Consider the following 12479-nt stretch of genomic DNA (forward strand, 5'->3'; position numbering starts at 1 on the left):
GTACTCAGGCTCAGTAGTTGCGGCGCACGGGCTTAGTTGCTCTGCGGCATGTGGGATCTTCCCGGACCAGGGCTCGAACCCACATCCCCTGCATTGGCAGGCAGATTCTTAACCCCTGCACCACCAGGGAAGTCCTCCACACTTGATTTAGATTATAGTTAGTTGAAACTTGGGACTTCAAGCGGATGCCAGAATGGGATAAGACTTTTGAGCTGTTGGGATGGGGATGAGTGTATTTTGCACGTGGGACATACATGAATTTGGGGGTCCAGATGGTAAACTGTTATGGACTAAATAGTGTCCCCCTAAAATGTATATATGAAAGCTTAATCCCCAGTACCTCAGAATTTGATTGTATTTGGAAATAGGGCCTTGAAAGAGGAAATTCAGTTAAAAAGATTGGATTAGGCCCTCCTAATCCAATCTGACTGGTGTCTTTATAATATAAGGAGATCAGGACACGCAAAGAAACAGCAGGGATGCACATGCACAAGGAAAGACCAGGTGAGGATACAGAGAAGGCAGCCATCTGCAAGCCAAGGAGACAGGCCCCAGAAAAAACCAAACCTGCTGGCACCTCGATCCCAAACCGTGAGAAAGTTAATTTCTGTTTTTGAGGCCATCCTGGCTGGGGAGTTTTGTTATGGCAGCCCCAGAAAACTAGTACGTCATGGGTTATCTTTTCACTTTCTTCTTCTTCTTTTTATTTTTTTATTTTTTGGCCTCATAGTGTGGCATGCAGGATCCTAGTTCCCCGACCAGGGATCGAACCCGCACCCTGCATTGGGAGTGCGGAGTCTTAACCACTGGACTGCCAGGGAAGTACCTCTCTTGATAGTGTCCCTTGAAGCACAAAAGGTTTTAATTTTTCTGAAGCTCAATCAATCTATTTTTCCTTTCTTGTGCTTTTGGCATTATGTCTAAGAAGGGAAAGCCCTATCCTTAGGTCATAAAGATTTATTCCTACATTTTCTTTTCCAAAAGTTTTATAGCTTTACATTTAGGTTTCTGATCCATTTTTTTAAATTTTATTTTATTGAAGTATAGGTGATTTACAATGTTGTGTTAATTTCTTCTGTACCGCAAAGTGATTGATATAAATATATATACATTCTTTTTCATATTCTTTCCCATTATGGTTTATCACAGGATACTGAATATAGTTCCCTGTGCTATGTAGTAGGACTTTGTTGTTTATCCATTCTATATATAATCGTTTGCATTTGCTAATCCCAAACTCCCAAGCCCTCCCTCCCCCTTCCCCTTGTTCCCTTGGCAACAAGTCTGTTCTCTATGTCTGTGAGTCTGTTTCTGCTTCATAGATAAGTTCATTTGTGTCATATTTTAGATTCCACATATAAATGATATATGATATTTGTCTTTCTCTTTCTGAGCTACTTCACTTAGTATGATAATCTCTAGGTCCATCCATGCCATGCAAATGGCATTTATTTCATTCTTTTTTATGGCTGAGTAGTATTTCATTGTGTGTGTGTGTGTGTATTCTATTGTGTGTGTATGTTATATATATATATATAATATTCCATTGTGTGTGTGTATATATATACATACATACATACATACATACCACATCTTCTTTATCCATTCCTCTGTTGATGGACATTTAGGTTGTTTCCATGTCTTGGCTATTGTGAATAGTGCTGCTATGAAGATAGGGGTGCATGTATCTTTTTGAATTAGAGTTTTATCTCAATATATGCCCAGGAGTAGGTTGCTGTATATGATCCATTTTGAATTAATTTTTGTGTATGGTATTATGAAGGGGTCAACTTCATTCTTTTTACATGGGGATATTGAATTATTCCAGGACCACTTGTTGAAAAGACTATTCTTTCCCCCATTGACTAGGCTTGGCCCCCTTGTTAACATTCAAATGACCATAAAAGTAAAGGTTTATTTCTGGAGTCTCAATTCTATTTCAGCAATTTATGTGTCTACCTTTTGCCAGCACCACACTTAGCCCTGATTTCTGTAGCTTTGTTGTAAGTTTGGAAATCAGGAAGTGTGAGTCTTCTAACTTTGTTCTTCTATTTCAAGACTGTTTTGGCTATTTGTAATTCCTTGCATTTCCATATGAATTTTAGGATCAGCTAAGGATTTTGATAATGATTGTGTTGCATCTGGATCAATTTGTTGAATATTTCTATCTTAACACCAATTAAGTTTTCCAATTTATGAACATGGGCTATCCTTCACTTATTTAGATATTCTTCAGTTTCTTTCAGCAATGATTTGTAGTTTTCAGAGTACATATTTTGCACTTATTTTCTTGAACTTATTCCTAAGTATTTTATTCTTTTTGATGTTGTTATGAATGGAATTGTGTTCATTTCTTTTTTTTAGTGTAATCCTATGTATTTTTATTTCTGGCATTTATTTATTTATTTATTTAGGCCATGCCACACGGCTTGCAGGGATCTTAATTCCCCAGCCAGGGATTGAACCCGTGCCTCCTGCAGTGGAAATGTGGAGTCCTAACCATTGGACCACCAGGGAATTCCCTTTATTTCAGGCATTTAAACAGTTCTTCTGAGATGGGATCTGTAGAGTTCACCAGACTATCAAATATGTTCAAAGGAAAAAAAATAAAAAGCCCTACTCTGCGTTGTAGCCAATGATCTTTATAAAACACAAATCTGACCATGTCTCTTCACTGATTAAAACTTGTAACTGACTGCCCATGGCCTCAGACAAAAGTCCAGTTTCCTTAACGTAGCTTGTACGTTCCTGTATGCATTGTCCCTGCTTGCCTGCCTTTCTGGCCTGTCTCTGTACCTCTGCCTCATCCTCATACTTTGTGCTCTGATCTTAGTAAACTACTCTTAGATCCTTGAAAACACCCTTCTTCTTCTCCCTCGCCAAGACCTTTGCATGTGCTCGTCCCTCATCCTGTAACCCTTTTCTCTGCACCTCATGGCCTTACCAATGCCGACTCCCTCTTCAGTTCTCAGGTTAGACATACTTACTCCAGGAAGCCTTCCTTGACCCTGACATCTGGGTTGGGGCTTCTCCAGTGAGCTCTCCCGGTCTCTAGTGCTTCCACTGACAATCTGTGTGTTAGTACTTGCCTGTCTGCTTATCTGTACCCTTACCGGATTGTAATCTTAATAAGAGCAGACATTCTGTCTTTTCCCTCTGTTTTCTCCTATACTCTGATGGCAGGAACAGAACTTGGTCTGGAAAGTCATTTCTAACTCTGATGTGTTTTATTATCCTCAAGTTTTTGTAATTTCCTCATTTTTATATATAATACCAAGGTTTCCCCACATTCCAGTCTAAACTCATTGGGACTGTCTGTGATGTTTGTCTTTATTACTAAGTTACAGTTAGTGGTCAAATGAAGTTGAATTTTTGTCTGTATTTTATCTCACATTATTGTTTGGCTCTATATTTTAACACTCAAAATGATAGATTTAGAAATTACCCTAAAAATCAACCAACTAGTTTTGCTTGTTTCAGTTCCACAGCATTCCTGATAGATGATCATTCAGATTCTGCTTGAATACCACCAGTGAAAGAGAGTTCATTATTTTGAAGAAGGTTCTTTTTTTTTCTTTGGTTGCACTGCACGGCTGTGGGATCTAAGTTCCCCCGACCAGGGATTGAACCTGTGCCCCCTGCAGTGGAAGCCTGGAGTCCTAACCACTGGACCGCCAGGGAATTCCCACAGAGTTCATTATCTCACTCTTCTAAATTTGTTCCTCCTTGCTTGGATTAAGAAAAGAAAAGGGGAAAAAACCCACAAGATTTTCTAAGTTGAAGAAGAAGATGGAGTCTAGGATTTAGGATACCACTAGACATACCACCAATCCACCTACCTTTTTATTATTTGTTTTACATGAGAAATACTGTCATGTCATCTGCTAAAAATTGTGCAGATATTAGCCACACCATCTACTGGAAAAATCAGGTCAGCAGAGATTTCATGAAATGATTGCATCTGATAATGCTTTTCAATTTCAAGACCTCCTGTGTCATTATTTTAAACAACCCAATGATTATAAGCCATAATGTAAGTAAGTACACCATAATACTGGTAGGCCACACGTGATAATTCAGCATTATGGTTCAATCCCCTGTGAAGCACAAGAGCCGATGGCAAAGTAAAATATTGTACTTCGCATTGAAACAAGTATTGTATCAAAACAAATTAGAAAACTTGAGAGTATTGTATAATAATTTAAAATATTTTTTTTCATGCGATACTTGAGGAAAGATGGATTCAATTTCAGGAGAATGAAGAGGTCTTGTGGGGATTTTCTAGTTTTAGAAATAGACTATACATGGAACTCTCTTCAATACTCTGTAATGACCCACATGGGAATAGAATCTAAACAACAGTGGATATAGGTATATGTATAACTGACTCACTGTGCTGTACAGCAGAAACTAACACAACATTGTAAATCAACTATACTCCCATAAAAAAAATAATAATAAATTTAAAAAAATAAAAAAGAAATAGATTATATAGATTCTTTTTGGAGTAACAAGTTATAATATACCTTATTTTGGGGGCAAAATTAGAATTCTTTTTATGTATATTAAGGAGCTCTTCAAAGACAATAAAATTTAACCTCTCAAAGCAAAATGTTCGTACATTTTTTAGTCTATTTTTAATTGCTCACTTGATTGCTGGATTTGAAGAACATTTTCCTTTTGACTCACAACTGTGTTTCAATGCTTAACCAAGGTCTTTGCTTCACCCTCATGTAATAAGGGGAACACTCAAGACTTTATAGATTTAGACTGACATGTTCCTTTCATGTTCCAGGTTGGATTATTTTCATTTTGGTACACTTCCTTCCAGTCTTTTATTGAAAATGTTTTCTTACATAGATTTTATATATCATACCATAGATATGATTTTATATGATTTTGCCATACTTTCTTAATTCACAAAAAGTTCTCCCAACATAATTGTACATGTGCACAAATTAATATGATAAAGAGGCTATATATATACAAGGATGCTTATTACCGTATTATTTATAATAGCAACATATTTAAAACGCCATCAGTGTTCATCAGCAAATATTTGGATCCTAAATATATAAACAAAAATTCAGTAAACAAACATTTATACTACAGAATTATATGCAGCCATTAAAAAGAATGAGGTGGATCTGTGTGTTTTGATGTGGAAAGTTGTTGCCATTGAATTTGTTGTTATCTGGACTGTGTGACTTCTGAAACCCCTTCCTGTTTGGACAGCCTGAGACTGTTTGAAGTCTCCTAGGGACAGGGCTTTTCTACAAAAGCAAAAAAGTTTGCAGGTAGGTACCTTCCCAGACTCCTGGCAGAGAGCTTGTGGGCAAAATTTATGAGCCTGTATGTTCTTTTCTAGGACTTTGAATCTCAAGAAGTGACACAAAGAAACAGGGTGTTTAGAATTCTTTCTGGTCTTGGCAGCAGTAGTGGAAAGAATATCTATGTGCCGGGGCAGGAGCGTAACAGCATATAAATAAGACCCTTTAATGTGGCTTTTTACTTTCAAAATTTGTATTACACATTTGTGACAACATGGATGGACATTGGGGGGATTATGCTAAGTGAATATGTGAGAGAGAGAAAGACAAATACCACTTATATGTGGAATCTAAAACCAAAACAAATGAACAAACCAAACCAAACTCATAAATACAGAGAACAGATTGGTGGTGACCAGAGGGGAAGGGTGTTGTGAGGAAGAGTGAAATGGGTGAAGGGGGTCACTTGTATGGTGACAGATGGTAACTAGACTGTGGTGATAGTGTATACAAATGTCAAATTATTATGTTGTACACATGAAACCAGTATGTTATATACCAATTTTACCTCAATTTTTAAAAAAAGAAAGAAAAAAATCAGTAAAAAAAAAAGGTATTATATACAGTTGGTTCAGAATTCAAAGAGTACAAAGGAAAGGTCCCCCCCTTTTCTCCCGTCCTTCTTATCCCTGTCCCCTAAACACCTGGTTTTCTTTTCCAATGTTCTGAATTTTGTGTGTGTATCCTTTCAGAAATATTTTATGGACATACACAACAGCATGTGAATCTTTCTCTTCCCCCAACCTTTTTTTTTTTTTTTTTTTTTTACTAAAATGGCATCATACTATATAAGCTACTTCTGATCTTGGAGCATATTCTGTATCCTAAGTCAGGAACCTGTTCATTCTTTGTTTTATAGCTACAGAGTAGACACTACATACATACATACAAAGGTATTATAATTCAGTCAGTTTGTATTGGTGGACATCTGGGTGATGTGCAATCTTTTGCTCTTACAAACAATGCTGTTGTGAATACCCTTGTACTTGTGATCTTTCATGCCAAAATATCTGTAGGATAAATTTCTCAAAGGATATGTACATTTGGAATTTTGATGAGGTATTACAAAATCGCCCCTTCGGAAAGTTTACGCCAATTTATGCTTCCACCAGCAATGTGTAATGGTGCCATTTCCCCGAAATGTGTTATTAGACTTACTGATTTTGCTCTGACTTGATTTTGACTTTAGTTCTAGCTGACTGAGAAATCTTGGTTTTCCTGCACATTTTCTGAGCTGGTTCTTTGCCTTTCCAACAAATTCCTTTTTCTTTCTTTCTTTCTTTCTTTTTTTTTTTAATTAACCAGAGGAAGTTTCTGTTGTTTGCAACCAAGAATCTAGGCTGGTATGATGTCTATGATACACTGTTCAGAGCAAAATCAAGTTGAGGAATAACATGCTTACGGTGATTCTCATTGTTTTTGGCCGCACTGCCTGGCTAGCAGGATCTTAGTTCTCCGACCAGGGATGGAACCTGGGCCCACTGCAGTGGAAGTGTGGAGTCCTAACCACTGGACTGGCAGGGAATTCCCTGGTGATTCTCATTTTTATCAAAACAAAAATCAAAACAAAATCACATGCACGTAGGTGTCCAAAAGAAATATCTGGAAGGATACGTTCTGGACAGTGGCTGGTTACCTCTGGATAGAGGAGTTGTCAGAGGAGGTTAGGGAAACACCTTAACTTTCTCCCTCATACACTTGATTATTATTGGGATTTTTTACATTGAGTATATATTACATTTACACTTTTTGAAGTTTTGTTTTTATTCTGGTAGCTCTATCTATATTTGATACCTTCCAAGTGGGAGAGAATTCTTTTATTGTTGATGATGATGATATTTTTGTGTTGTCTTGTTTTACATTATCTAGTATTTCAATTTAAAGACTAAAGCACAGACTAATAAATGAAATATCTGTGTATCCACCACCTAGCTTTCACATTATTAACAATTTACCATATTTTGTTCAGTTTTTTTTATAAAGGAAGAAGGCATTTAGGGACTTCCCTGGTAGTCCAGTGGTAAAGAAACCACCCTCCAATGCAGGGGACGTGGGTTCACTCCCTGGTCAGGGAACTAAAATCCCATATGCCGCAGGGCAACTAAGCCCGTGTGCCACAACTACTGAGCTCACGCGCTTCAACAAGAGAGCCCTCGTGGTGCAAACTACAGAGCTCACGCACTCTGGAGTCCACGCGCCACAACTACAGAGAGGAAAAAAAACAACCCGCATGCCACAACTAGAGAGAAACCCACATGCCGAAATGAAGAGCCCGTGTACCACAACTAAGACCTAACACAGCCAAAAAAATAAGGAAAATAAGCAAATAAAATTAAAAATATAGTTTAAAAAAAAGAAAGCATTTAGATACACGTAATGTTCTGCAAATGTCGTTCCCTAATCCCACGTACTTGCTTCCACTCCAGTAGGTAACCCTTGGCCTGAGGTCAATGGTATCAGTCCCATGAAGACCTTTAAAAAATATTTGCTGTGTGTGTACTCATAAAGAAATGACGGGATTTGGGGGGGATATTTTACAATTTTAATAAAATTATATCATGGACTTTCCTGGTGGTGCAGCAGCCAAGAATCCACCCGCCAATGTAGGGGACACGGTCTCGAGCCCCGGCTGGGCAAATCCCACATGCCACGGAGCAACTAAGCCCATGAGCCACAACCACTGAGCCTGCACTCTAGAGTCCGCAAGCTACAACTACTGAGCCCACGTGCCATAACTACTGAGCCTGTGTGCCTAGAGCCCACACTCCTCAACAAGAGAAGCCACCGCAATGAGGAGCCCGTGCACTGCAATGAAGAGCAGGCCCCGCCCGCCGCAACCAGAGTGAGCCTGCGCGCAGCAACGAAGACCCAACAGAGCCAAAACCAAACAAATAAATTTATTTAAAAAAACATATTTCTAAAAAAATAAATAAAATATCATACTTGTACTATTCTGTACTTGCTTTTTTCACTGCTCATTATGCTTTTGAGATATATCCATAATAGTCCATGCAACTCTGAATCATACATCCCAACTGCTACTATTTCTTTTTTTTTTTTTTGTGGTACACGGGCCTCTCACTGTTGTGGCCTCTCCCGTTGCAGAGCACAGGCTCCAGACGTGCAGGCTCAGCAGCCATGGCTCACGGGCCTAGCCGCTCCGCAGCATGTGGGATCTTCCTGGACCAGGGCTCGAACCCATGTCCCCTGCATCGGCAGGCGGACTCTCAACCACTGTGCCACCAGGGAAGCCCTACTATTTCTATCTTTAAAAAAGAAGAATGTTCATTGACTTTGCCAGCCACTTACTTCCCTGTTTTTTTGCTCTCTTCACGCTTTTGGAAATAAAATTCCCTGAAAGTGTTGTCTACACTCGCTGACTCTAAGTTTTCTCTCAAACTCTCTCAACCCACTGCAGTCAGGCTCCCTTGATTCCACTAGCAGAAGACCTGGGTATGACAGCTAAAAATCCTTCCTCTCTAGAGTTGGCTGCATTGCTTCATGAATGGCCAATGAGAAGCCTCACGTCTCAGCTCCTGGCAGTGGCTTCCGTGGTGGCCCCACGGCTTTAGAGAACCTTCTTCAGCTTCTCTGGATCTTTAGGGCCTGGGGCCAAGCACCCTCGCAGACCGGCTCAGCTCAAGAGGTGATGGTAATTCTGCTGCCTCTGCCGCTGTGTGATAGTCTTTGGAACACGGCACACGTGAAGATGCTGAATCTAGAAGTCCATTCTGACAGCATGGGATGATTGAGTAGGCAGGCTATTTCTTCCGAGCTGTTCTGGTCTTGTTAGGTCACTTGGAAGAACTTACAGGGACAACAGATCAATGCTGTTTTTGCTTGCCACCTGTGTTTTTCATTGTCCCTGAAGCCATCAGAAGTCTCCTTCAGTCCCTCTGCTGCCACCAAACTTCACTCTGTATGACAGACTCTAGCTCCATCCATGTCTCTACAAATGACCCAATTTCGTTCCTTTTTATGGCTGAGTAATATTCCACTGTATATATGTACCACATCTTCTTTATCCATTTGTCTGTAGATGGCATTTATGTTGCTTCCATGACCTGGCTATTGTAAACAGTGCTGCAATGAACATTGGGGTGCATGTGTCTCTTTGAAATATGGTTTTCTCTGGGTATATGCCCAGTAGTGGGATTGCTGGGTCATATGGTAATTCTATTTTTAGTTTTTTAAGGAACCTCCATACCGTTCTCTACAGTGGCTGTATCAGTTTTCATTCCCACCAACAGTGCAAGAGGGTACCCTTTTCTCCACACCCTCTCCAGCATTTGTTGTTTGTAGATTTTGTGATGATGGCCATTCTAACTGGTGTGAGGTGATACCTCATTGTAGTTCTGATCTACATTTCTCTAATTAGTGATGCTGAGCAGCTTTTCATGTGCCTCTTGGCCTTCTGCATGTCCTCCCTGGAAAAATGTCTATTTAGGTCTTCTGCCCATTTTCCGATTGGGTTGTCTGTTTTATTAATATTGAGCTTCATGAACTGTCTATATATTCTGGAGATTAATCCTTTGTCTGGTGATTCGTTTGCAAATATTTTCTCCCATTCTGAGGGTTGTCCTTTGGTCTTGTTTATAGTTTCCTTTGCTGTGCAAAAGCTTCTGTTTCATTACGTCCCATTTGTTCATTTTTGTTCTTATGTCCATTACCCTAGGAGGTGGGTCAAAAAAGATCTTGGTGTGATTTATGTCAAAGAGTGTTCTTCCTATGTTTTTCTCCAAGAGTTCCATAGTGTCCGGGCTTACATTTAGGTCTCCAATCAACCCTGAGTTTATTTTTGTGTATGGTGTTAGGGAGTGTTCCAATTTCATTCTTCTACATGTAGCTGTTGAGTTTTCCCAGCACCACTCATTGAAGAGACTGTCCTTTCTCCATTGTATATCCCCACCTCCCCTGTCATAGACCAGGTGACCATAGGTGCATGGGTTTATCTCTGTGCTTTCTATCCTGTTCCATTGATCTATGTTTCTGTTTTTGTGCCAGTACCGTATTGTCTTGATTACTGTAGCTTTGTAGTATAGTCTGAAGTCAGGGAGTCTCATTGCTCCAGCTCTGTGTTTTTCCATCAAGACTGCTTTGGCTATTCAGGGACTTTTGTGTCTCCATACAAATTTTAAGAATTTTTGTTCTAGTTCTATAAAAAATTCCATTGGTAATTTGATAGGGATTGCATTGAATCCATAGATTGCTTTGGGTAGTATAGTCATTTTCACAATATTGATTCTTCCAATCCAAGAACATGGTATATCTCTCCATCTGTTTATGTCATCTTTGATTTCTTTCATCAGTGTCTTATAGTTTTCTGAGTACAGGTCTTTTACCTTCTTAGGTAGGTTTATTCCTAGATATTTTATTCTTTTTGTTGCAGTGGTGAATGGGATTTTTGCCTTAATTTCTCTTTCTGATCTTTCGTTGTTAGTGTACAGCAATGCAAGAGATTTCTGTGCATTAATTTTGTACCCTGAAACTTAACCAAATTCACTGATTAGGTCTAGTAGTTTTCTGGTGTCATCTTTAGGATTCTCTATGTATAGTATCATGTCATCTGCAAACAGTGACAGTTTTACTTCTTCTTTTCCAATTTGTATTCCTTTTATTTCTTTTTCTTCTCTGACTGCTGTGTTTAGAACTTCCAAAACTATGTTGAATAGTAGTGGAAAGAGTGGACATCCTTGTCCATGAGTATAGCTACTCCAGCTTACTTTTGATTTCCATTTGCATGGAATATCTTTTTCCATCCCCTCACTTTCATACTGTATGTGTCCCTAGGTCTGAAGTGGGGCTCTTGTAGACAGCATATATGTGGGTCTTGTTTTTGTATCCATTCAGCACGCCTGTGTCTTTTGGCTGGAGCATTTAATCCATTCACATTTAAGGTAATATCGATATGTATGTTCCTATTACTATTTTGTTAATTATTTTGAGTTTGTTTTTGTAGGTCCTTTTCTTCTCTTGTGTTTCCCACTTAGAGAAGTTCCTTTAGCATCTGTTGTAGAGCTGGTTTGGTGGTGCTGAATTCTCTTAGCTTTTCCTTGTCTGTAAAGCTTTTGATTTCTCCGTCGAATCTGAATGATACCCTTGCTGGGTAGAGTAATCTTGGTTGTAGGTTTTTCCCTTTCATCACTTTAAGTATATCGTGCCATTCCCTTTGGCTTGTAGAGTTTCTGCTGAGAAATCAGATGTTAACCTCATGGGAGCTCCCTTGTACGTTGTCATTTTTCCCTTGTTGCTTTTAATAATTTTTCTTTGTCTTTAATTCTTGTCAGTTTGATTACTATGTGTCTTGGCATGTTTCTCCTTGGATTTATCCTGCCTGGGACTCTGTGCTTCGTGGACTTGGGTGCTAGTTCCTTTCCCACGTTAGGGAAGTTTTCAACTATAATGTCTTCAGATATTTTCTAGGGTCCTTTCTCTGTTCTCCTCCTTGGACCCCTATAATGTGAACGTTGTTGCGTTTAATGTTGTCCCAGAGTTCTCTTAGTCTGTCTTCATTTCTTTTCCTTCTTTTTTCTTTATTCTGTTCTATGGCAGTGAATTCCACCATTCTGTCCTCCAGGTCACTTATCCGTTCTTCTGCCTCAGTTATTCTGCTATTGATTCCTTCTAGTGTATTTTTCATTTCATTTATTGTATTGTTCATCTCTGTTTGTTCTTTAATTCTTCTGGGTCTCTGTTAAACATTTCTTGCATCTTCTCGATCTTTGTCTCCATTCTTTTTCTGAGGTCCTGGATCATCTTCACTATCTTTATTCTGAATTCTTTTGCTGGAAGGTTTCCTATCTCCACTTCATTTAGTTGTTTTTCTGGGGTTTTATCTTGTTCCTTCATCTGGTACATAGTCCTCTGTCTTTTCATTTTATCTATCTTTCTGTGAATGTGGTTTTCCTTCCACAGGCTGCAGGATTGTAGTTCTTCCTGCTTCTGCTGTCTCCCCTCTGGTGAATGAGGCTATCTAAGAGGCTTGTGCAAGCTTCCTGATGTGAGGGACTGGTGGTGGGTAGAACTGGGCATTGCTCTGGTGGGCAGAGCTCTGTAAAACTTTAAACCACTTGTCTGCTGATGGGTGGAGCTGGGTTCTCTCCCTGTTAGTTGTTTGGCCTGAGGTAACCCAGCACTGGAGCCTACCCG

Source organism: Mesoplodon mirus, assembly GCF_964341445.2.
Source record: "Mesoplodon mirus genome assembly, chromosome: 17".
NCBI lineage: Eukaryota > Metazoa > Chordata > Mammalia > Artiodactyla > Ziphiidae > Mesoplodon > Mesoplodon mirus.